Below are 23,040 nucleotides of genomic sequence, written 5' to 3'. Positions count from 1 at the left end.
TAGTCCCCGTCAGTACTCTAGCTGCAGCATTTTGAATTAACTGAAGGCTTTTCAGGGAACTTTTAGGACAACCTGATAATAATGAATTAGAGGAAATAAATGCATGAATTAGTTTTTCAGCATCACTCTGAGACAAGACCTTTCTGATTTTAGAGATATTGCGTAAATGCAAAAAAGCAGTCCTACATATTTGTTTAATATGCGCTTTGAATGACATATCCTGATCAAAAATGACTCCAAGATTTCTCACAGTATTACTAGAGGTCAGGGTAATGCCATCCAGAGTAAGGATCTGGTTAGACACCATGTTTCTAAGATTTGTGGGGCCAAGTACAATAACTTCAGTTTTATCTGAGTTTAAAAGCAGGAAATTAGAGGTCATCCATGTCTTATGTCTGTAAGACAATCCTGCAGTTTAGCTAATTGGTGTGTGTCCTCTGGCTTCATGGATAGATAAAGCTGGGTATCATCTGCGTAACAATGAACATTTAAGCAATACCGTCTAATAATACTGCCTAAGGGAAGCATGTATAAAGTGAATAAAATTGGTCCTAGCACAGAACCTTGTGGAACTCCATAATTAACTTTAGTCTGTGAAGAAGATTCCCCATTTACATGAACAAATTGTAATCTATTAGACAAATATGATTCAAACCACCGCAGCGCAGTGCCTTTAATACCTATAGCATGCTCTAATCTCTGTAATAAAATTTTATGGTCAACAGTATCAAAAGCAGCACTGAGGTCTAACAGAACAAGCACAGAGATGAGTCCACTGTCCGAGGCCATAAGAAGATCATTTGTAACCTTCACTAATGCTGTTTCTGTACTATGATGAATTCTAAAACCTGACTGAAACTCTTCAAATAGACCATTCCTCTGCAGATGATCAGTTAGCTGTTTTACAACTACCCTTTCAAGACTTTTTGAGAGAAAAGGAAGGTTGGAGATTGGCCTATAATTAGCTAAGATAGCTGGGTCAAGTGATGGCTTTTTAAGTAATGGTTTAATTACTGCCACCTTAAAAGCCTGTGGTACATAGCCAACTAACAAAGATAGATTGATCATATTTAAGATCGAAGCATTAAATAATGGTAGGGCTTCCTTGAGCAGCCTGGTAGGAATGGGGTCTAATAAACATGTTGATGGTTTGGATGAAGTAACTAATGAAAGTAACTCAGACAGAACAATCGGAGAGAAAGAGTCTAACCAAATACCGGCATCACTGAAAGCAGCCAAAGATAACGATACGTCTTTGGGATGGCTATGAGTAATTTTTTCTCTAATAGTTAAAATTTTGTTAGCAAAGAAAGTCATGAAGTCATTACTAGTTAAAGTTAATGGAATACTCAGCTCAATAGAGCTCTGACTCTTTGTCAGCCTGGCTGCAGTGCTGAAAAGAAACCTGGGGTTGTTCTTATTTTCTTCAATTAGTGATGAGTAGAAAGATGTCCTAGCTTTACGGAGGGCTTTTTTTATAGAGCAACAGACTCTTTTTCCAGGCTAAGTGAAGATCTTCTAAATTAGTGAGACGCCATTTCCTCTCCAACTTACGGGTTATCGGCTTTAAGCTACGGGTTTGTGAGTTATACCACGGAGTCAGGCACTTCTGATTTAAAGCTCTCTTTTTTAGAGGAGCTACAGCATCCAAAGTTGTCTTCAATGAGGATGTAAAACTATTGACGAGATACTCTATCTCACTTACAGAGTTTAGGTAGCTACTCTGCACTGTGTTGGTATATGGCATTAGAGAACATAAAGAAGGAATCATATCCTTAAACCTAGTTACAGCGCTTTCTGAAAGACTTCTAGTGTAATGAAACTTATTCCCCACTGCTGGGTAGTCCATCAGAGTAAATGTAAATGTTATTAAGAAATGATCAGACAGAAGGGAGTTTTCAGGGAATACTGTTAAGTCTTCTATTTCCATACCATAAGTCAGAACAAGATCTAAGATATGATTAAAGTGGTGGGTGGACTCATTTACTTTTTTGAGCAAAGCCAATAGAGTCTAATAATTGATTAAATGCAGTGTTGAGGCTGTCATTGTTATGTGTCGGACGCAGCTCGGAGAACCGACCAGCGTTTGAAGGACCCAGTATGAAATAAGCAAAGCACGGTACAAAGGCTAACTGAATTTAATACATAACAGTGATATAAAAACAACAAAAGAAAGTGCGGTCTGGCGTGGTGCGCTCCCAGCAGCGCTAACGGTCCGGAGCAACAAGCTGTTCGGACCCAAGGACCCCGCCGACACCCCCCAGGTGGCCGCAACAAACCGAGTCTGTGAAAGAAGGAACCATCATGTGAGTCCACACTCTACACACAGAGAGAACACTTAAAGGTGTACAAACAGCAAACACTTCCTGGCTTGATTACTAATCAGCTTCCCAACCTGCAGGCATGGAACATCCAGTTCACAAAACTCCACTGCAGTGGAAGCCGATACATGACTAACATACAGCTCAATATAAAAAGGTGTGAGGGACACCACATTTACTGACTGTATAAATGTTAGTCACAAAATCTAACGTACCACAGGAAGTGTGCTGACGAGCGTGAGACCTCACCCCCTCCTCTTTCACAGACCATGCATCAAACCCTGGACGTTCTCTGCATCCACTGATGATGAGATGGCTCCCGAGACGACGATCTCACCCGTCTGGTCACAAGGTCGAGTCTCTGGCAAATACACACTGTATACTCCAGTCTTAAATGCCACCATGTTCCAATCCATATAGATGCACCTCAGCTGTGAGTCCTGACGAGCCGCAGGTGATCAGGGTGAGGTCCTGATAACCTCAGCAACACAACCACTCAGTCCCAAATGCAAGCCACCTGGAAGGAGAAACAAAGGACAGAAACAAAAAGGCAGCCAGGCCCCCCCAGCCATATAACAGTCATTCTGGTGATTGTGATGCTTTATTTCTGTTTTTTTCTTTTAAATGAATGAAATAAATATTAAAGAAAGAAAGAAAGAAAGATGACTGTCAAATCAAATTTTTGCTTTGCAAATGGCTTTTTTTTTTTTTTACAAATGAAGTTTAAAAACAAAACAACTGCACAATAATAATAATAATAATAACATTATTACAAGACAGCTCTGCAGTGTTTGCACAGGTACAGTGCGAACGGTTGGATGCTGCTTGTAGCTTTCAGCAGCAGGATAACCTCATGACGGCCAACCACAATAATATATCAAACAGGTTTGATTCTCATTCGACCATTCGATCAGCGATCAGGAGGTGGTCGTCAGATGTTGACTGCAGCTTGATATTCCATGAACACTACACGATGCAGGACGCACGATTAACCTGAAACTTGGTCCAAAAAACCCCTGCATGAAAAATCATCTCGCACAGTGTAAAGTATGTTTTACAACATCAAATGAATGTTTTAAAGAGAGACTGCAAAAAAATGAAAAAAAAATGCAAAAAAAAAAACATGCAAAAAAATTTGCGATGACACTTCCAGAGCTCCATAAAAATGCCTGTTTTTACAAATAAAAAAATGGAATATTTTACAAAAGCACATTTAAACACCAACACACAACAAACATCACATTTACGTGTTGGTTTACATAATGAATAACTGAACCAATCAGTGTTTAGCAGGCACCTTTACCCAGAATCCTTTGCGATCTGTCTCTTTGTTACAGAACCCCAGAATTAGTGCATTATTCAACATTAAAAGATATATGTTATATTTTAACTTTGTACAAATGACAGAATTGACATTAATGGAGTTATTCTATCGGTATTAATGTTGTTTATAAATCAAAACCATAAGTCAATATGACTTTATTTTTCAAGACCTCCGCATGACCGGGCCTTAGTTGGTACAGATCTGGCTTACTGCTGTTCTCAGAGTGCTAGAAATACTAATAAACAAGAACTTCCAGCAGAGACTGAATGTTGAAAGAAAAAATAGTGTGGTCTCATTGTTTGGGTCTCTGGGTGCCTTTGGCTGTGCTCGGAGCACTGTAGTAAACAAGAGCTTCCAGCAGGGACAGACTGTTGAAAGAAAAAAGTATGATCTTATTGTTTGGGTCTGTTGTTATTTTTAATATTATTAGAAGCTATTAAATTTGTTTTACTAGTACAACCCCTGGCAAAAATTATGGAATCACTGGCCTCAGAGGATGTTCATTCAGTTGTTTAATTTTGTAGAAAAAAAGCAGATCACAGACATGACACAAAACTAAAGTCATTTCAAATGGCAACTTTCTGGCTTTAAGAAACACTATACGAAATCAAGAAAAAAAGATTGTGGCAGTCAGTAACGGTTACTTTTTTAGACCAAGCATAGGAAAAAAATATGGAATCACTCAATTCTGAGGAAAAAATTATGGAATCACCCTGTAAATTTTCATCCCCAAAACTAACACCTGCATCAAATCACATCTGCTCGTTAGTCTGCATCTAAAAAGGAGTGAACACACCTTGGAGAGCTGTTGCACCAAGTGGACTGACATGAATCATGGCTCCAACACGAGAGATGTCAATTGAAACAAAGGAGAGGATTATCAAACTCTTAAAAGAGAGTAAATCATCACGCAATGTTGCAAAAGATGTTGGTTGTTCACAGTCAGCTGTGTCTAAACTCTGGACCAAATACAAACAACATGGGAAGGTTGTTAAAGGCAAACATACTGGTAGACCAAGGAAGACATCAAAGCGTCAAGACAGAAAACTTAAAGCAGTATGTCTCAAAAATCGTAAAATGTACAACAAAACAAATGAGGAACGAATGGGAGGAAACTGGAGTCAACGTCTGTGACCGAACTGTAAGAAACCGCCTAAAGGGTATGGGATTTACATACAGAAAAGCTAAACGAAAGGCATCATTAACACCTAAACAGAAAAAAACAAGGTTACAATGGGCTAAGGAAAAGCAATCGTGGACTGTGAATGACTGGATGAAAGTCATACTCAGTGATGAATCTCAAATCTGCATTGGGCAATTTGATGATGCTGGAACTTTTGTTTGGTGCCTTTCCAATGAGATTTATAAAGATGACTGCCTGAAGAGAACATGTAAATTTCCACAGTCATTGATGATATGGGGCTGCATGTCAGGTAAAGGCACTGGGGAGATGGCTGTCATTACATCATCAATAAATGCACAAGTTTACATTGATATTTTGGACAATTGAAAGGATGTTTGGGGATGATGAAATCATTTTTCAAGATGATAATGCATCTTGCCATAGAGCAAAAACTGCAAAAACATTCCTTGCAAAAAGACACATAGGGTCAATGTCATGGCATAGGGTCAATGTCAATGAGCAGATCTGATTTGATGCAGGTGTTAATTTGGGGGATGAAAATTTACAGGGTGATTCCATAATTTTGTCCTCAGAATTGAGTGATTCCATATTTTTTTTCCTCTGCTTGGTCTAAAAAAGTAACCGTTACTGACTGCCACAATCTTTTTTCTTGATTTCTTATAGTGTTTCTTAAAGCCAGAAAGTTGCCATTTGAAATGACTTTAGTTTTGTGTCATGTCTGTGATCTGCTTTTTTTCTACAAAATTAAACAACTGAATGAACATCCTCCGAGGCCGGTGATTCCATAATTTTTGCCAGGGGTTGTAGTTGTAAATGTGCCAGAGATAATATTAGAATTTATCTGTTATCAGTTATCTGTAACTTCTGATACATTTTTGGGTGGTTTATTGTTTTATCTTTATCAAAGATAACTTTTCATTTATCTTTTATCTGTTATCGAACTTAATTTTTTGGTTGTCTGTGCCCACCACTGGTGAGATCTACTTCTGCTGTTGTTAAAAATTCTTGATCTATTTTCGGGATCCAATCTTTGATGGATTCTAGAAAAACCTTTGTATCCTCATGAGAGTATCTGAAACTACAGAGTATTATAAAATGAATATATCTAATTATCGATTTCACTCTTATCTACATTCAGATACTCATGAACATAGAGTTGGCTTATTATTTTTTGACCTGCCTATTCTTTTTGAAGTTGAAGAAATAGGAGTTTTTCTCACCTTTTTCAGTCCACCTTGCTTGCGAGTGAATGAATGCCCCCTTTGCTTTATCAGTGTTCAGGTCATCCAGCCTTGACTGCAGTTTTTAAAGCTGAAGGTTATTTTCATCATTTAGCTTTGTTTGTTTACATACAGTTGGAAGTAAAAATTTGGGCACCTATGAGAATTTTCATAATTTTCCTTGATAAATCATTGGTAGTCTGGATCAGAAATTTCAGTTAAATGTATCATATAACAGACGAACACACTGATATTTGAGAAGTGAAATGAAGTTTCTCGTCTTTACAGAAAGTGTGCAATAATTATTTAAACAAAATTAGGCAGGTGCATAAATTTGGGCACCCTTGTCATTTTATTGATTTGAATACATTTATCACTAATTACTGGAACACAAAATTGGTTTGATAAGCTCAATGACCCTTGACCTCCTTACACAGGTAAATCTGATCATGAGAAAGGGTATTTAAGGTGGCCATTTACAAATGTTTCTCCTCTGCATCTTTTCTCATGAGTGGCAACATGGGAGCCTCTAAACAACTCTCAATTGACCTGAAAACAAAGATTGTTCAAAATCATGGTTTAAGGAAGGATACAATAAGCTATCTCAGAGACTTTAGCTGTCAGTTTCCACTGTGAGGATGGAGGAGGTAGTGTTTCAGGCCAGTGACTGCAAATGGTAGAATATTTTTCAGATATGGAGACTTGACTGTAGATGTGAGTGAAAACATTGAGTTTGTCTGTCTATTATACTCGGCTTGCGATAGACTGGCAGCCTGTGTATGGTGCACTCCGCCTGTTGCCCACTGACTACTGGGGTAGGCTCCACCCCCCACCCCCTGTGACTCTCAGCTGGAATACGCTGGTTTAAAAAAATTGTTTGGATGGATGTAAAGTAAAGAAATTACTGAAAACAGCAGTTTCAAAACAGCAGCTTATTCAATATGGCAACATAACTACAATCTGTGCAATCAGACGGCATGGAAGAACTAAGAGCAGATAAACAAAATAGATTCACGAGGAGATCTGGACTGTGAACATCTGAATTTATTTTTTCTCAACTGGGTGATAAACTTTGATCGAGCTTAGAAGAGATCCCCACTTGTTGGATCCTCCTAAAGGGGCGGAGCTTAGAATTATTTTTTTCTAAAAGATGTGAGCCTGATGACATTTTAAACCTGGCAACCACTTTATACACACACACACACACACACACACACACACGGAAATCATTTATTAAAAAAGACGTGTAACCATTTCTTTAAACGTATCACTTAAAAAAAGAAAAAAAAAGAAAAAAAATGAAGTGTAGGCAGCAGCATTTATGCCACTTCAGCAAAAAAAACAAAACAAAACCATCCTTAGTTTAAAGAAAATACAGATAATTTAATCAAAGTTGTAGGTCATTTTCCAAAAATGATTTTTGAGAAAGTTCTTGGGCCCAATGTGTCACGTTTACAATATACTGTGTACAACCCAAATCAGAAAATATTTGGGAAATAATGGGGGTTGGGGGGTACTGATCCTGACATTTACTTTACTTTCTGTGTCATTGCAGAACCTAAGAACCTGCATATTTCACATTTTGTGTGGTCAACTTTGTTTCATTTGTGAATAAAACATCCATTCCATCATTTAAGGCTTGAAATGACGTTGACCACAAAAACGTGGAATATCGTAGGTTCAATACGTGACACTTGGAAAAAAAAACCAATTATTACATTAGTCCAACTAAAGCTGGACTTTTAAAATACATGCAAACATGTTCATTTGACTGAAATTAGACTAAAAATGTTTTTCAAAGTCACAATAACGCACCTCGACAGTAGCGTGACTGCGCGTACTTGTGTTCTCTGCATGCGACGCAATTTCCTCTGAGCTCTGACCCTTCAAGTAGAAGGAGATGAAGAGGATGATGTGGTAATACTGATAGTTTTCTATATATTGTCAATATTATTATCAAATATTAATGTCTTTGTCTTTACTTTGATGCCTTTACTTTGATGAACTGCCTTTCATCTTGTTTTGATTCTGTTCTGTTTTCCATATATACATATATGCATGTGTAAGAGTTCATGCACCACTATTCGTCTAAATAATCACTCATTGTTAAAACAATAATATAAACTAAATTGTTGAGTAATCATTACAACTGCTCCCACGAAAAAATAACACTTGTTCTTTTGATGAATGCTGAACACAGAGAAAAGTAACATTTGTTGGTGAATGAATTTGCAGATTGTTTTGCTAAAGCTATGTTTTTGTCGAGCACAGATTAATATTTCGGCCTTGAGCAGAGAATAACACAGCCTATACACTAGTTCGAGGCTGGCGCTGTAATGTTTCAATTTGAAGAACAATTACTATCTGCAGGACTGCAGGACGCCTTCCAGGTGCGAAGTGATACAAAATGAATTGACTGAAGAAACACAGCTGTGCGTTGTATATTGTTCTGTAATATGTCTGTGTGTTAATAAATTCAGGAGCAAAGTGGGCGGGCCCTTCAGAGCTGACTGACGGACAGTGACGAGGGGTCACGCTGGCTCTCCCTGATCAGGAAATGAAATTCAGTCTCTGGCGTGATCAGTCTTTGTGTTTAGTTAAATGAGTTGCTTTTTACAGATTTCAACTCTGACATCCTGGTCCTTCGAATGCCGGGTGCCAATAGACCGGTTGGTCGGCCAGTGACGGAGGAGCCCGTCAGAAGACCGTGGCCACGGCTGGGACTAGTTCCCGCAGACCCTTTTCCGGGGGGGACGGGTCTCCTCCCTAACGGGTCGACGCTTGCCGGGGTGAAGGCATACAGACTTCAGCTGTGGTGACAGAGTGTGATCACGGGTGAGACTGCTTTTCTTTATGTGCACGTGTGTGCGTGTGGCCGGGACCACCGCGAGGAAAAACCCCGTAATGTCTTTTTTGATTTGTCTCTTGGCTTAAACACTGTAAGGTGTGAGGCTAACGCCTGGCTGTAAAGCGTTAAATTTTACACTCTGGGAGAGAAAGAGGAAAGTCAGGTGGCACAGCGGTTAAAGACCATCTGTTACGGAGCCGCGTGCACGCGCTGCATTCCCGCTGTGTCAGACACCTAATGTGGCTGTTGGCTCCAGACTGAGCCGGCAGCGGTTACAATTGGCAATTAAAAGAAGCAAGAGACAACTGAAAGACCACTTTCAGGTCTGGAACAGCTCGTAAAAAAACTGTACAGTGTTTAGGTCGGTTAAACCTTTGGTGGGCGAGCCGTAAAATTCTGATGTATTATATATAAATACGAGGTCTGTTAGAAAAGTATCCGACCTTATTATTTTTTTTAAAACCATATGGATTTGAATCACGTGTGATTGCGTCAGACAAGCTTGAACCCTCGTGCGCATGCGTGAGTTTTTTCATGCCTGTCGGTTGCGTCATTCGCCTGTGAGCAGGCTTTGAGTGAGGTGTGGTCCACCCCTCTCGTCTATTTTTTATTGCGAATAAATGTCTGAACGATTTGGAGCTTTGCTGCATCAGTTTTTTTCCAGAAACTGTGAGAGACCTCCAGGTGGACACCGTTCGAAAAATTAATATGGCTTTCAGGGACGATTTTATGGGGATTAAACAGATTACGGGGTGTTACTGCCCCTTTAAGAACGGCTCACAACTGCTGAGAGCGCGGCGCGCTCCCAGCCCCCATCGACAGGCTGACACCCCGCTGGAACAACCAGATCATTTCCAACGTGAAAGCTTTGTTGATCCGGGACCTCGTCTGACTTTCACAAAAAGGCAGAAGATGTGGACATCAGCACTTTATCGGCACATTCCACCGTTACAGGAGTTTTTTTCATGGAAAGAAAAGCGGAGGGACGCGCCACGGCTCCGTTCATTACGTGGGACAAAACCACCTCGGTGTTGGTCTCTCAGGACAGCTTTCAGGTGGATTTCAGATGGATTCCGATTGCTTTCCAGTCGTGTGAATATCCGATTGTGATTGTGCATGAGCTGGACATGCCAGAACATGTCCTGTGAGGCTTCATCATGGTTGGATACTTTTCTAACAGACCTCGTATATTATATAAATTCTGATATAAAAACCGGTTGGAGTAGAAAGTGTGATAACAGCGGAGTTAAAACGTGATAACAGCTGAAGCGCAGCGGTGTGAATGTGTTTGTGTAAATGTGTGTGTTTTGATTACTGAGGACGTACACAACTGAATTGCGGGGGCCTGTCACCAGTTTTAACCCACTGGCAGAAACCAAGCCCTGTCTGTGAAGTAGGTTGTAAGCGTTCTATACGCACCACACCTGTTTGTGAAGCTACGAGTCTGGAATGAAGCCCTAAGCAAGGTCACCCACCTCTCAGAGGTCGAAGTGGTGACACTTTTCAGACTGATCGGTGACCAAACAGTGAAAAAAGAACAACAGCCTGTTTGTTTAGATCTCCCTATGAGATAACCCCACGAACAGCTGAAATGGGTAACTGCTGTTGTTCTCACAGTAAACATGACACACAACCACAGTCTAATGATTTTAGGTATATGGAGGTTAAATTTCCCGGGTCATCTAAACATTTAAGCATGTGGCAAAAACAGTTCAATTTCTTAAGGAAATTACAGCCAGAAACAACAACAGAATTAGTGGATAATATAAAAAGGAAAGTTAAGGTCTCTGCAAAAAAGCAAAAAAAAAAAAAAAAAAAAAAAAAAAAAAAAGGTGTGGGCTAGAAAATGCACTAAAATGGAAACGTGAAGCCTACAGGCGGCGTGAGGCTGAGAAAGAATAAAGTCAAAAACAAACTGAAGCAGGGACAACACGACCTTAAGAGCGTCTTTTATAATAAAAATGAAATTGATAACAAGACACCGGGAGGGAACCAGAGGCCCCCTCCGCAGAATGCAGGCGCAGCCTTTTACCCAGCCACAGATAATGCTGAAGCTACAGCAAGTGGGCCTCCTCCACCTCCCTACACTCACCAGACCACAGACGATGACCAAAGATCCAGCATCACCTGAACACTTAAAAATGTGGCAAGAGACAGTTAACTTCTTGGGAAAATTACAGTTAAACTCCACAACAAAGTCATTTGATACCATAAAAGAGAACACCAGTGATTTTACAAAAAGGCAAGAGAGATGTGGAGTGAAAAATACACCAGACCATGCTTTTGCACCAAAAACAGCAGTTTTTAAACCTGCCGGAGCAGTCATAATGATGTGTGAGGAAGAAGTGTATTTTGTAGGAAAGGGCAAAGGTCAGCGCCGCAGAGCGGCTAGAGGCAAAGCCCATGGGTGTGAGATAAAGAGGAAATTGACATGTTGGAAGTGTGGGAAGAATAGACACTTTGCGCGTGAATGTACACACTCGCAGAGATAAGGAGTTCTCCGTTTTCAATATGAATTTTGTTTATGTACATATAAGGTTGCAGTTCTTTCTTTTCTAGAAGATTATACTTGTTATTAATTTTTCCTTACTTTTATTCTGCTGTCGCTATATAGACAGATTGTGTGTAATTATTGTGAATTGTTTTAGATAAAACTGTCAAGGTCACAGTTGCTGGCTCTTCAACATTTTAAAGTGTGGCGTTAAGATACTGAGAAATAAGTGCACATTAATCAATTTTGTACATGTATATGAGTGTGAGTTGGTGTCCAGGGTAAAAGAATTCTGATATTTCAGTAGAGTGATTAATGATTGGACTTATTGTTGTGTGATATATTTTTGTGTGGTGTTGGTGTGAAATTTGTGTGGGTTGATTCTTTTCTGTCTGGGGAAAAGAAGAAAATTCAGATTGACTGCTTCAATTGAACATTGCAGTATTTGGCCAATCTTGCCTCAGTAATCATGAATGAGCTACTGTGGAACTGACCACTTAGATCAATGAGTTCCAGCAGGAACTTCATTCATTCATGAACTTGCTGGAAACAGGCTCATGTAGGCAACGAAGACTTTGGGTTATAAAACATTTCTATGAATCAGTTCCCCAGTATACATATTAAATACTGCTAAAAGATTGAAAAATTGTTGACTGACTGATCCACTAATTATTTTTGAAGACATAACAGACAGAAGGGAGCAGTGGTTGTGGTAGATTCTCTGAGGACTAAAAAAAAAAAAAAAAAAAAAAAACCTAATTGTGAGACTGTGATTGCATACCCGGTTCTTGACCTCCGGGCCCCAAACAGCCTGACAGAAGGTTGGCGAAAGAGAAAAAAGAAAAAAAGTCTCCTATCAGTCCACGGTAATTAACAGTTCCGTTGAGTTCTACGTGTCTACATGTGTGTATAATATGTTGCGTGTAATGTAACACAGGTCTTCTTTGGACCTGTGGATGTTTTTTGGGTTTTTATTTGAGAAGAGTTGGGTTATTTTGCTTGTTTGTTGTAGCAGTTGTGGTATTCTGTTCTTGGTCTGGGGTGTTGGAGGAGTGTGTACACACACAGCTGCTGAGGGAAGCTCTAAATGCTCACTTCTCTCCTCCTCCTCCTCCTCCTCTCCCTGCCGCTCCACACCCCCACAACTTGAGAAATTGAGAAACACTGCAGCGATATTTTGTTGTGCTTTAACACATAAGATACAGGGGTTTTACATGTAATTGCTTACATGTAATTGATACTAGTGTTTTAAAAGTGTTTGTTACTGTTAAATTTAGAGAGATATTGTTTATTTGATGTAATCAATTCCAGCTTTAATGTTGTTTTGCATTATGTTGCATTGACTTTACCAAATACATTCAGTGTTCTATTTCTTGAAGCGTGGTTTGTTTTGGGAACAAAGTGTAATTTATCACTCCAGCCGGAGAGCAGAGCAGAAGGTTGTACAGTGTGTGTACAGTAAAACTGGGCTGATTATTGTAACATGTTTATAGAGCTCCTGTTGAAAGCATTAATGTTGGTGAGGGTGAATTGACAGCAATGTAGAAGCAACAAATAATAATAATTCAATATTTTGATCATCCTGTGTTCCGATTGCATAACCCACCGGGGAATGAGAGGCTAATATGAGGAAAATTTCCAACACCTCAATACCGTTCCAAATAATCCATATGGATTTTATTGAATTGAACCAATGCGAAGGGAAAAAATATTGCCTAGAAATAATGTGAACTCTCATGAGATGCAATTAAAGGTGTTTTGACATGACACCTCTTAATGGGTGTTCCCCCACCCCTTGGAACCCCTGCCCAGTATGGAAGGCTGCGAGCCCATGACGGGTAAGATCCCATCTTAAACCCTGGGACAACCTAAGGCAGGCCCAGTCACGATTACTCAACCTTGTCTCTGTGACGCTCTGACTCACTAGGACATGAGGATATGGCACTGGGGTACTGTGGTGGGGTCAAATTTGCCTGTATGCCTACATGGTCGGCAGTGTATTGATCTAATTGGAGTATTGGATCATTGTCAGGAATTGAACTGTCATATTAAGATTGGCCTACACGTAATAATCCATATTAATCAATGCTTATCATTCATCCAATCAATCAATGAATGCAACACAATGTCCACCAAACCGCTGATGGTGTGTATGCCTAATCCTCAAACAAACCAGTCCTGTCCCGCAGCCTTTTCAAGTGGGCAGCTGTCGTAAGTCATGGACCATGTCCCGTTTCTACAGCTGGGATGGTTGGACTGGTTAATAATCATTTTGTGACGTTTGGATTTCAGGCATATGCAAAACATTACTGCAAATGGGTAGAGGTGTTCCCTGTTAAACATGCAGATGCTTTAACAGTTGCAAATATACTTTGTAGAGACATAATTCCAAGACATGGACTACCTGAAACAATGTACAGTGATAATGGTACACATTTTGTAAATAAAATTATCCAACATTTAATAGAACATTTGAAAATAAATGCAAAAAACACATTGTGCTTATCATCCTCAAAGTGCAGGTTTAGTGGAAAGAGCAAAAGTAAGCTCAGAAAATGTATGGAAGAAACAGGGGAAAATAAATAAATAAATAAATAAATTGGGTTTATTGTTTGGATTTGGTGAAACTGTACATGCATATAACACCCAACTCAGAGACTGGCCTTACACCATTCGAAATTTTGTATGGCAGGCCCTACAGAATACCAGATTTACAGAAAATGGCTGGGCCTGATAGTGAGGATGAGGGATTCGTTGATTATACAACCCCTGGCAAAAATTATGGAATCACCGGCCTCGGAGGATGTTCATTCAGTTGTTTAATTTTGTAGAAAAAAAGCAGATCACAGACATGACACAAAACTAAAGTCATTTCAAATGGCAACTTTCTGGCTTTAAGAAACACTATAAGAAATCAAGAAAAAAAGATTGTGGCAGTCAGTAATGGTTACTTTTTTAGACCAAGCAGAGGAAAAAAAAAATGGAATCACTCAATTCTGAGGAAAAAATTATGGAATCACCCTGTAAATTTTCATCCCCAAAACTAACACCTGCATTAAATCACATCTGCTCGTTGATATTGACCCTATGTGTCTTTTTGCAAGGAATGTTTTCACAGTTTTTACTCTATGACAAGATGCATTATCATCTTGAAAAATGATTTCATCATCCCCAAACATCCTTTCAATTGATGGGATAAGAAAAGTGTCCAAAATATCAACGTAAACTTGTGCATTTATTGATGATGTAATGACAGCCATCTCCCCAGTGCCTTTACCTGACATGCAGCCCCATATCATCAATGACTGTGGAAATTTACATGTTCTCTTCAGGCAGTCATCTTTATAAATCTCATTGGAACGGCACCAAACAAAAGTTCCAGCATCATCACCTTGCCCAATGCAGATTCGAGATTCATCACTGAATATGACTTTCATCCAGTCATCCACAGTCCACGATTGCTTTTCCTTAGCCCATTGTAACCTTGTTTTTTTCTGTTTAGGTGTTAATGATGGCTTTCATTTAGCTTTTCTGTATGTAAATCCCATTTCCTTTAGGCAGTTTCTTACAGTTCGGTGACAGACGTTGACTCCAGTTTCCTCCCATTCGTTCCTCATTTGTTTTGTTGTGCATTTTTCGATTTTTGAGACATATTGCTTTACGTTTTCTGTCTTGACGCTTGATTTCTTAGTGTTTCTTAAAGCCAGAAAGTTGCCATTTGAAATGACTTTAGTTTTGTGTCATGTCTGTGATCTGCTTTTTTTCTACAAAATTAAACAACTGAATGAACATCCTCTGAGGCCGGTGATTCCATAATTTTTGCCAGGGGTTGTATGAGACGTGTGTTATCCCATAAGAATGTCATACATGCTAACAAGATACCAGACTCTCCTATTTCTGTGCAGGACCCTGAGAATCAGATTCAGATTGGTGACTGGGTGCTGATAAAGACCATTAAGAGAAAGAACTGGTCATCTCCGAGGTGGGAAGACCCATTCCAAGTGCTGCTAACCACCCCCACTGCAGTGAAAATTGCAGAGAGGTCATCTTGGGTGCATCTATCCCACTGCAAAAGACAAAGGTACCTGAAAGATCCCGAACAAGATAAGGGGAGCGACGTGCAACGGTGTCGGCTGATGGCCTATAGGTCCAGTAATGGCTGGAAGCGCGTCATAACAGAGACAGAGAGTGACCAGGAGTGAACAAAGACAAAGACCAAAGGCTGAAGCAGATACCAGAGTCCTGAAGCAGACGAGTAACCAGCTGTGACCAAGGAGAGGCCTGTCAACTTGAACCAGGATCAGAAGCAGACGTACTACATCTTTGAGAACGGGAGACAAGACAATCCTGTTCTATTCCTATGCACCTGTGTTTAAAGAAAACGTCAAGAACAGGGCACAGGACAGAGTACATGACACATTATTTTAATTCCACTTGCAGCATGCCTTACACATACTGATGATAGTACAGATTTATGCACTACAGCTGAAGGGAAATAACATAAAAAAAGTTCCAGAGTCCCTCAGTCTCTTGCTGAACTGAACTGAGACTGTGAACTGTCACCTTCAGCCCCTAAGCCCAGACAAACTGCACCTTTTGAACTGTCACCAAAGAAAGAAGACATCTTTAAGATCAGAACTGTAGTTTCTCTCTGTCCCTTGAAAGACAAAAAAAAAAAAAAAAACAGGGACAGAGGGAGAGAAATATCAACAGGTTGTTCAAAACACTGTTTTTTAGCCATGGAGAGCTTTGCTGCCAAAGCAGGATGCAAACTTCGCACCCCGATGTTGATTTTGACGATTATTGCTGTGATTCTGGCATTTACTGTGTGGTGGTAAAAAAAAAAAAAAAAAAATGAACCATGTTACAATTCAGACCAGAAGAAAGTGATACCTTTATTCAAATCTGGTGACAAGCATCTTTTTACTATCCGTAGGCCTGTGTCTTTCTAGTGTCACAATTTCCAAAGATATTGGAAAAAAAAAAACCTTTACAATAACAGATTGGATAAATTTGTTGAACAACACAACTTGCTTAATGATACTCAATATGGGTTTAGATGCAATAGAAGAGATTAATAAACATGTGGACCAAAGGAAAATAGTGATAGGATTATTTGTTGACATAAAAAAAAGAGTTTTGACACAATCAATCACAACATATTTCAAAAGATGGAGCTTTATGGGATCAGAGAAGTAGCTTTGAATTGGATCAAAAGCTATTTACAAAACCAGAAAGTTTGTTAAACTTGGGGACTGCTGTTCTTCATATCTGGACATCGTTTGTGGAGTTTCTCAGGGTTCTGTGTTGGAAATGCTTCTGTGTCTCTATTTGTGGCCAAAACATTGGAATAAGCTACCTGAGAAACTCCAACGATGTCCAAATATCAATCAGTTTAAATATTTATACAAAGAAATGGTGTTCGACGGATGTGTATCTGATGGAAAACGTTGAATTGTGTTGTATGATGAATGTGCTTCTTACTACTGAATGTTCTGGGGTAACTAGCTTACTAAGTATTGTGATTTGTCCTCTTGCTTGTTCAATGGCTCAACGGATGATTTCCACCACAGTTAATGGTTTATTACTGGCCCGTTACAATATTGCGTTATTGCTATTGGATGCTGAATTATGTCACCCCATCCAAACGGGGCAAAATGATGGTTAGGTACACTGTTTGTAAGTTTATTGACATTTATGCAGTGATGATGTTGAGAATGTAGACATTAAATTCGATAAACAGGGGGAATAATGATAGAGTTTTCTATATATTGTCAATATTATCAAATATTAATGTCTTTGTCTTTACTTTGATGCCTTTACTTTGATGAACTGCCTTTCATCTTGTTTAGATTCTGTTCTCTGTTTTCCATATATACATATATGCATGTGTAAGAGTTCATGCACCACTATTCATCTAAATAATCACTCATTGTTAAAACAATAATATAAACTAAACTGTTGAGTAATCATTACAACTGCTCCCATGAAAAAATAACACTTGTTCTTTTGCTGAATGCTGAACACAGAGAAAAGTAACATTTGTTGGTGAATGAATTTGCAGATTGTTTTGCTAAAGCTATGTTTTTGTCAAGCACAGATTAATATTTCGGCCTTGAGCAGAGAATAACACAGCCTATACACTAGTTCGAGGCTGGCACTGTAATGTTTCAATTTGAAGAACAATTACTATCTGTCTGAGCAAGACTGCAGGGCGCCTTCCAGGTGCGAAATGATACAAAATGAATTGACTGAAGAAACACAGCTGTGCCTTGTATATTGTTCTGTAATATGTCTGTGTGTTAATAAATTCAGGAGCAAAGTGGGCGGGCCCTTCAGAGCTGACTGACGGACAGTGACGAGGGGTCACGCTGGCTCTCCCTGATCAGGAAATGAAATTCAGTCTCTGGCATGATCAGTCTTTGTGTTTAGTTAAATGAGTTGCTTTTTACAGATTTCAACTCTGACAAATACATTTTCTTTTTTTTTTTGCTTTCACTTTTGATACTCTGTGTGCTTCTTACCCTGTGTGCTGCTATACAATGCTGCTGGAACCTCAGTTTCCCTGAGGGAGTCTTCCCAAGGGATCAGTAAAGGTCTATCTAATCTAATCTACAGCAAGTACGAAATGCACAGTTACAGCAGTGTCCATCTCATTCATTACCATGTTTGTTGACAATCTGCTGCCAGCTACTTGTAAACAAGCTTCGGCCAGTAAAGTGATTCACTCCTCCGGTGGGTCAACAGTAGGCCGACTAAATGTCCAAGTTGAACTATAACCATAGACTGACTAAACTCTGCATATAAATGTACTGATTGTCAGCAGTCAAAAGAAGTTTTATTTTGCACATACATACATCACTGACACACCACAAAGAGATTTCCATCAGGTTTAGATGTCTACAGCAACTATCTCAAGCACTGACAACATATTACAGCAAGAATCTACGAAAGTATAAAGGCCTGACTAAAGTGTAATATGTAATCTTTAAAAACATATTTCATGAAAAAAGACACAAATGTGCAGTTTACTTGTGTAAAAACACAGCTTAGATGTGGTTTGACCAAAACAAATTGTCATTAAACTTAAATAAAACAGGGATGAAGTGGAGGTTTAAGAGTCACTAGGTGTTCACAGGAAACAGTTATTTCTATATTTATTTGTATTCATTGTTAGTTGGTTTAAATTTTCTGTTTTGTTTTATCAGATTCTTTTTGTCCGTTTGTCTAAAACTGTATTGTAGCATTATTAGTTATTATTACTATTATTGTTGTTGTTTCTATTATTATTATTGATATATAAATACAAATAAATGAATAAAATATTACAATTTGTAATACATTTGAGTCTTTTATGACAACAAACAGTGAGCCATGAATTATTATACAGAAAACAAATGTGCTGACACCTGCAACAGCTTAATGCTAACTTCAACATTGAAAACGCCATAGACATGCTAACACGTTAGCATGGGTCCCATTTTTAAGTTATAAAATACATCTATTAACTGTTTCAGAAGACCATAACAGGTCAGATTAAAAATAAAAAGGTAAATGGTACTCACAGACATATGCTCTTTGGGGTTTTAGTGGGGAAAAATTAAGATTAAGCGAAATAAAACACTGACTCAACAAAGCACCGATCGAAGCACTGCTTCAATCTGCGAATCACCGCTTCGATTGGTTCAAGGTTCAAAGCAAAGCCATGCTACAGAAACGGTTGATTTATATGGAAGAAATGAAGCATTTGCGGTAAAACAAAGTTATTTAACAACTAACTGATGACTAAATTAGTTGACAACTATTTTAATAATCAATTAAATTGATTAGTTGTTTCAGCACTACTAAACACCTCTTTCCGTTTGGGATGTGTGTGTATGTGGCAGCGTATGGGCCTGGACTAAACCATTGTGCAACTGTGCAGGGGTGGAAGGGCCCTCAAAGATCTTTCAATATTATTGTTAGAGCAGAATTATGTTTTGCAACATTTATACATTCATTCTAATTACATTATTTTACAACAAATTGTATGGATATTAATAACATGCAACACAAAAATGTATTTAATGCCAGTTTTTTGTGGGCTCCCCCCATGCTCTGGGCCCTGGGTACCTCTCTCTCTCTCTCTCTCTCTCCCTCACTCTCTCTCACACACACACACACACACACACACACACACACACACACACACACACACACACACACACACACACACACACACACAGGACTTGCCTTGGTCTGACTACTTCTCTCAGTCCAGTGTTTTAGTTGTTTCTCACATCTGTGTCTGGTTTGAAGTCTGTCTGATGATCGTTTAGAAAGTTGGATAAGAGACTCATCACAGCGACACTAATGTGGACACTAAAGGTTCCCCACAGAGTATAAAAAATACAACAGAGACACTGCTTAAAGATACTTTCAGATACTTTATGCTGCCCCTTGCTGGCCACACATAGGTATTGGTGTTTTGATGTCAGCACCTTCAGTCCCAGAATCTTTATGATGGAGCTCAGAGCAACAAAGTGTCCAACACTGAAGGTTAGAGACGAACACTTGGACAGAGTCTTGTTTCTAGTTCTTTCAGCTGTGGTCAGTCACTGAAGTAGAAGGTCAGATTCCTGATTTTGAAACAGTGTCTCCCTGTGGTAGACTACTGGAGGGCGTGTCAGTTGTTTCAAACTCATAAGATCGGCTTTCCAACTGGATCTTCAAGATCTTGAATTCTGGTCTGTCCTCTGCCTTGGCGCACCAACATTTCAACATGATTTCATACAGAAAGTTGGGACATTTGGGTGGATGTGGAATCCTGTATCCATTAACAACCTGATGGTAGACTTCTTGGTTCGACATGGCTGCAGGTGAGAGAGGGATAAAGGGAATGAATGAAACAGAACAGCAAAGGAGGTTTCTAAAAACATGTCACTTTCAAAATCACATTTTCCTCCCTTTCTAGTTTTTCTGCTTTGAAAAGGTAAACAGCAAACACCTGACACCAGGTGGTTGAAAACCAGGTTACAAAAAAAGATCTACTGTTAGAGTCTGTGGTGTCGCACGTATGTTGGTGTCGCACATCGTGGCGACCACCCCATTGCAGAACCACCCTGGGTCTTGGATAGCACCTACCCAGACAGACAACCAGCCCATATGTGGGTGTGTCCTTGACCTTCTCCAGCTGCTGTGATCCTCAGCCCTGAGGCACCTAGGTCCTGGACTGGACTCCTCAGAAAAACACGTCACATGGTCAAAATGTCATAATACAACTACTACACCTCATCTCAGTCTCTTGATGTAACTGCTCGTTTAAGACGAAGTCATTCCAGCGGTACCCAGGGGTACTCCAAAGAGACCTGGTACCAGAGACATCCAGTCGTGACCTTAGGTAACTGATTACAGCCAAAGTCTTACAACCATACAGTAAGACAGCAAACACCAGGACCCAAAAGACTTGGATGTTCATTCTCTTGCAAAGACAACAGCATCACCAATAACCTCTGTCCCAAGACCTCATGACTCCATAAGGTCTTCCCAGGTGTCACTTGGTCTCAGAGGCCAAGAACCCAGAGACAAGAATGTCAATGCCAAGGTAAGTGAAGGTCATACAGATACACTTCTGATGGCTGAGTCCAGGAAGTCATAAAAAGTCTGGATCTTATTTTTGATCCAGGATAACTACAAACTCAGACTCTGGTACCTCACCCTACAATCGGGGTATTCGTCGATTTCCGCAAAGATCACAGCATCGTCTGTGAAGTCTAGGTCAGTCAATATTTCCTCACCAACAAAAGTACCTGACCTCTACAACTCCGGCATCACTGTATTTACAAAATGTCAAATATTGGACCAACCTGGGTATGGAATGCCTCCGTAAGTTATAATCTCAAAGAGCAAAATTCCAAAGGACCAGACGTCTGACTTGTTGGAAAATATTCCATGGCTGATGGCCTCTGGAGCGCTCCACTTGTAAGGAATCTTCTTCTGATCCGAGATATAGATCGGTTCCTTCACAAAAACAGAAATGTTGGGAGAGAATGAGCGGAAATCAGTCATGTATAAGAACATGACGTCACCATCAATATAGTTACCATCAACCTTGATTTAAATGTTTTGATATTACAGTTCCACATTTTTGCAAAGTTTATAGACTGCAGCTTTTTTTTATAAATAATATTTCTGTAACTGTTTTTAAGAGTAATTTTTTTCTTCATTGTTTTTGTGCTTCTGACAACCTGTGGATGTGTTTGGTGATTTGAGGGATGATATTTTCAAAAAAGGTATACATGTGATTAATTAATAAAAATACACACACACACACATACATTCATACAAAGTGCATCTGTTAAGTATTCACAGCACTTCACTTTTTCCACATTTTATGTTACAGCCTTATTCTGAAATGGAGTAAATAATTTTTTTCCCTCAAAATTCTGCACACAATACCCCATAATGACAATGTGAAAGTCTTTTATTTTTATTTTTTTTTATTTTTGCAAATTAGCTTAGATTAATCTTTGGTACAGTTAGCTAACTTGCCATATCAACACATTTTATTGTTTTGTTAGCTTCAAAGAGTTTAGTAAGTAAGTGAGGTTTATTTATATAGCACCTTTCAAGATAGAAATCACAAAGTGCTTCACATAAGAACAGAGAAATTAAACCCAAAACCTAAACTGTTTGGGTCGCCTATTTCGGCCAGACAGCAAAAATAAATAAATAAATAAATATAACAAAAGAACAGAAGAAAGCCATCACATCTGAGGAGGCACTCGGTGATGGATAGCAGTAGTCAGACAGCACGAGTTCACTCAAAGCTTCAGCGCCAGCTATACCGCAGTCCAGCTGTGCACAGGGAGCGCTGCGGAGCATTCATTTGCCACCACCCTTTATCAGCGATGGCCATGAGTCTTTTCAGCTGTGAGCTCACTGCTACGAGGTAATTTATGAGTCATGCTATACGAGGATAGTGATGTGGATCTGTTACAGCTTTAGCAGCTGGGTTACCCACGAGACTACCACCTGAACTCTTCATTGTGTGGGGTGACCTGCCTCCTGACACTCAGTGCTCAAAGAACCATCTGCTGCCAGCTTTTGGCCAAAAGGACATCATTGCATCAAATGCCTATGAAGCAGTGGAAGTCTACGCTGCAGATGTATGTCAGCTTGTTAAAGAAACGTTCCCTGACTTTGAACACAAGGCCACAGAATATATGAAAATGTCTGGCTTCATTGCCGGCCTGGATCAAGAGCTGCATGTGAAGTGTCACAAAGGAGGAGCAAAAAATTCCACTGACACTTTTGATGTAACCTCCCAAGCTGAGCGGGAACGTCACACAGCCAGGTTAGTAATGCCTACATCCCCGGCTAATGGTGTTAGGGACAATGGTCCCACGCAGACTGGAAATGACACTAAACTCAGAAAAGCAGTCCAGACGCTCACCGCCACTGTAAAAGACCTAAGTAATGATCTTGATTGCCCTCAAACTGAAGCTGGTTGAGCGACACAGCGTGCAGCACCATGGACTGGCCTGTGGCATGCACGTTCTCCCCGGTGTCTCTCACCTTATGGGAGGAACCCAGGCGGACAGAGAAATGCATGGAGGTCTGGCTATATATGGACGTTCCCCCACCAGATATTCATATTCTCACCATTCCTCACCTAAGCGCTGTTCGCCTCATATGACCTGCCATTATGGAG

At 39.6% G+C, this 23,040-nt stretch overlaps 1 pseudogene; it reads right to left on the bottom strand.

The window, feature by feature from the left end:
* Window positions 1-19,309: 19,309 nt before the first annotated feature.
* Window positions 19,310-23,040, bottom strand: part of LOC117511414 — a 34,874-nt pseudogene continuing 31,143 nt past the window's right edge.

This window comes from Thalassophryne amazonica, chromosome 6, assembly GCF_902500255.1.
Source record: "Thalassophryne amazonica chromosome 6, fThaAma1.1, whole genome shotgun sequence".
Taxonomy (NCBI): domain Eukaryota; kingdom Metazoa; phylum Chordata; class Actinopteri; order Batrachoidiformes; family Batrachoididae; genus Thalassophryne; species Thalassophryne amazonica.
The sequence above is the reverse complement of the archived record's forward strand: the minus strand, read 5'-3'. Positions and strand labels throughout refer to the sequence as shown.